The sequence below is a fragment of the Podarcis liolepis genome (assembly GCF_965112155.1).
Source record: "Podarcis liolepis genome assembly, chromosome: 8".
NCBI lineage: Eukaryota > Metazoa > Chordata > Lepidosauria > Squamata > Lacertidae > Podarcis > Podarcis liolepis.
The window spans coordinates 8776888-8781691 of record NC_139560.1 but is presented as its reverse complement, the minus strand read 5'-3'; positions in this window follow the sequence as shown (position 1 = coordinate 8781691).

Sequence of the window (4804 nt, the reverse complement as noted above, 5' to 3'; positions counted from 1 at the left end):
GGAAAACAACACACACATACAGTCTATAATAAGCAATATTATTCATTTGGGAGTTGCTGGTGAAATATTTTCAAGATCCACGTAGTCTGGCTTTTTCAATGCAATGAAGGAGAGACACGCCGAGTTCAGAGAAGAAGCAGCTGCACCTCGGCTGATTTGCACGAGGCCATGATAACTCCCATGTATTGAGCTGTCAAAGCAATTTATCTGAAATCAAAAACATCACCTCTGGGTGATGCCAGTCGTTTTCTGCATGCAAAATAAGAATGGACTGGCGTGAATAATGAACTTCAGCAAGTGGGGTAGATGATGGAGACGCCAACGGTGCCTTGGTTTAGGCATTGCTGCTGAGCCCCACCATATGAGTGTAAAATACAGATAAATCTAGGGCACTTTGGTCTGGAAATCCTGGTCTCTTCCCCCTTCCAAACACACCCACCCACCCACACCATGGACTATTCTCAAGTCATCTTGAAGATGAACTGACATCTGTAATTAGGAGCTCCTTTGCTGGATCTCGCTGACAGGTACCTCGGGCAGTCCTGAGTCATTCCCCACAGATTTGCACACTCTTTTTCCCAAGAGTGCCTTAGCCCAACCTTCTGGTGACCTTCCCAACGGGGAGAGCATCTCTGGACTCACTTCAAATTGTTAGTCAAACAGAAGACCTGCATATTCCACAACAGTTCTCATCATCCCTTCAGTGGGTTGTGCTCAACAAACCTTTACTCAGGGAAATTAATGGACCTATGTTAGTTGAGTCCAGTGCTCCCCCCCCCAAAGAAAAAATATGTTTAGGGGTACTTTCATTTTGACTCAAGAAAATCAGCATTTTTTATGTATGCGACCACAGCAGCAAGAATACTCATCGCAAAATATTGGAAAACACAAGATCTGCCCACACTGGAAGAATGGCAGACGCAATTGATGGACTATATGGAACTGGCTAAAATGACTGGCAGAATCCGAGATTTGGGAGAAGAAACAGTGGAAGAGGACTGGAAAAAATTTAAGGACTATCTACAAAAACAATATAAGTTATATGAATGTTAAAAATTTTCACGATTTGGAAACTATAGCTTCAGCAACTAAAGTTGTGAATTAAGAAATTACATTTTAAGTATGAAAAGGTTAAATTTTAAGGTAATATTATGCATAATTTAGGAGATAAGTAATTGATGGAAAGTATGAAAAATTTGAGACATAGTATTTGAAAAGTACAAAATAAGGTACGAAACAAGGTAATAATTTGCTGAAAATTTTATTATAAAGAATGCAGGGTAAGGGAGATGTGAGGAAGTCCAGTTAGTTATTTAAAAAATGTGTTGAACAGGTGGCTTTTCTTTTTTATTTCTTTCTTCTTTTTCTTGTTATGCTTATTTCTTCTCTTAGTCTATGTTTATAATCCTTGTATCTGGAAATTGAATAAAATATTTATAAAAAAGAAAAAAGAAAATCAGCATTTTATAGTTCAAATTGGGAAGAATACAGTAAATGGACAAAAAGTACAAAGAACATGCATTACCTCATATTACATAGCTGACAGCTCATAGTAACTTCCACATTGGCATGAGGTTGCGGGCACTAACATCTTCCCAATTCCTCTGCTTGCTGTTGGTGTCCTTCCATGAGGCCAGACTTTCATCAGTAAAACACCACATATCCACATTCCACACTGCTTCACACATTAAACACTCACTTCTACCTGAGACTCAGGAAACACCAGGAAAGGAAAGGAAGCCGCCATTGAATGTGGTAACAACAAAACTGACCAATCACCGTGCTTGATTCCAACTCCTACTTCACATATTAAACACTCGCTTCTGTCTGAGACTCAGGACCTAACACCATGACAGGAAATGAGGTCACTATTGGGGATAGCAATGGAACTGACAATTCACCGTGCTAGAGAAGAAACTATTTTTTAAAAAAAATAAAAAATTCTTCTTCCTTTAGATTCACGAAATGTTTAGGGGTACATGTACCCTGCACCCCTCCCCAGAAAACAACAGCAACAATGGTTGTGTCCATCAATTTTAATGGGTATGCTCTGAGTATCAGTAACATTGGACAAATATAGGGTGTGTGTGTTTTTGCACCTGAGCTGCGCTTGGGAAGATACTACATGTTTATGCCATGTTTTGTCATCTCTTGGAATTGTCTACAAATATCTCTATTGGTCTTCTTCCTTCCTTCCTTCCTTCCTTCCTTCCTTCCTTCCTTCCTTCCTTCCTTCCTTCCTTCTTCTTCTAAAAAGTATTTTGATGGCAATAAGCTCATAGTCAAGACTACAAGTCACCAGTCTTTGGGGGCCAGTGGGCACAGTTGGAGTATTAAGAAAGAATAGTGGATGGCAGTCACAAAATGGCTGATGTGCGAGTATGGCATAATGGTTTCAATATAGAATAGGCTGAGCCAATGTAAAAAGAAACAGCAGGAAGAGCAGCAAAGAGTCTCATGTAAAGTATTGTCATTTTCAGGAAGGGGGAGGGATATAACAGAGACCTTTTGTAGGTGCAATGGGAGACACTGGCAGATACATTAGTACTCACAAGCACCATATTGGTGACCGTGGGCTAGACAAGCAGTTTATAAAACCATATTCTGCTTTATTGACCTACTTTCAGTTACACCTACAAATTCCCTGTTAAGGCTCTTTGGGGTATTTCCAGCCTTGGATTTGTTGTTTTATTGATATGGAAGATGGCTGGAACAATTCATCACTGAGGTTTAAAGAGAGAGAAGGTTTGATCAGCCCTGCCTGACAGTTGGGAAATCAAAATGTCCTGGAGTAGCTCTTTGTCACGAGGGTTCATCTATCAAGCTCATTCGAATCTGCATCAGACCACTTAATTAAACCCATAGAGGAAGTCAGAGCTTCAACTGCCCAGGTGTTAATTATGTTTATTTAATTCTATAGCTGATAGCCAGCCATGAGCTGCAGACTTATTAAAATATAGAACACAGAGCTATCTCATGGAAACACAGATACTGCTGAACTAGAACTCTCATCACCCCCGGCTGATCAATTTTCATAAAGATTTAAAAAACAAAAAACAAAATTGCATGCTGATGTGGAAATCAGAGAATTAGCTTTATTATTTTTTATTATTTTTTAAATGATATTTATAAAAATTTCAGAAACAAAAAAAAACACATAGTTAAAAGTAAAAAAGACAAGGAAAAATATAGGGGAAAAAAGAGAGAAAACATACAAAATACAAAGTATAGAAAAAAATTAGAAAAAACACTTAAGAACAAATTAATCCTTCCGTATCTTACATTTCATTTCCTTGCTTTCCTGACCTCCTCTCACCTCCCTTTTTTGTATTCCAGTTCAATTGGTTAATTCAGCAATTCCTTTCCCTCTTTGTTTTTGTCTTAGTCCTTTAACTTAATATATTATAGCTTTAGATTCTCACCTATTAACCATCCATTTTTACATACACCTTTATGACATTGCTGCTAAGACCACTTAACTTCATTCTGACATCATTGTAACATTCATTAATTTTACAGTATTTCTGTAAGTAGTCTTTAAATTTCTTCCAATCTTCTTCCACCGACTCTTCTCCCTGGTCTCGGATTCTGCCAGTCATTTCCGCCAATTCCATGTAGTCCATCACCTTCATCTGCCATTCTTCCAGAGTGGGTCAGAGAATTAGCTTTAAAGGTTGGGCACATTTGTGTTGGATGGCAAAAGGGTGATGCGAACAGCCAGCCAAAACCAGGGCCAGCCCAAAAGGATGTTTCCCTCTTTGTTCCAACAGCACTAGTGAATGAATCATATTGCACTGTGGTGGGATAGCACCTGAGGCAGAAGGATAAGTTAGACTGCCCAGGGCACTTCATGTGGTAACAGAGCAGAATGGTTGGGTTTCACAAGAGGAACAGCTGGGGACTGCTGCTGCCCCCAACATCTGCCACCTGAGGCAGCTGTTTCATTCTGTCTAATGGTTGAGCCAGCCTCGGCTCAAAACATGGTTATGCCTATAGTGGTGTGTCTTTCCATCTGTAAAGGTAAAGGAACCCCGACCATTAGGTCCAGTCGTGGCCAACTCTGGGGTTGCGGCACTCATCTCGCTTTATTGGTCGAGGGAGCCAGCGTACAGCTTCCAGGTCATGTGGCCAGCATGACTAAGCTGCTTCTGGCGAACCAGAGCAGCGCACGGAAATGCTGTTTACCTTCCCGCCAGAGCGGTGCCTATTTATCTACTTGCACTTTGATGTGCTTTCGAACTGCTAGGTTGGCAGGAGCAGGGACCAAGCAACGGGAGCTCACCCCATCACAGGGATTCGAACCGCCGACCTTCCGATTGGCAAGCCCAAGAGGCTCTGTGGTTTAACCCACAGCGCCACCCTCGTCCCACCTTTTCCATCTGTAAAACATGCCAATTGCCACTTTAAAAGCTAATCTTTCCTGGAAATATATACAGTGGACACTTGGGTTGTGAACGTGATCCATGCGGGATGCACGTTTGCAGCCTGCAGCGTTCGCAACCTGCGTCTGAACGTCTGCTCAAGCGCGGGTTGCAATTCGGCGCGTCTGCGCAGGCACGACCGCCAAAACCTGGAAGTAACCCGTTCCGGTACTTCTGGGTTTCGGCGGTCCACAACCCAAAAAAACACATTCTAAAGCAGCTGTAACCTGATGTATGACTGTATATATGTATTCTTGGTGAGACTGGCGCTGGACACTTGAACACTGTGGTCTGAACTTCCTGGTTCAACTGTGCCCTGATGGAAAAAGTTAGACAACGTTGCAGATCATCTGAGCTTTTGAGATAGTCTGTGCTGGAGAAAA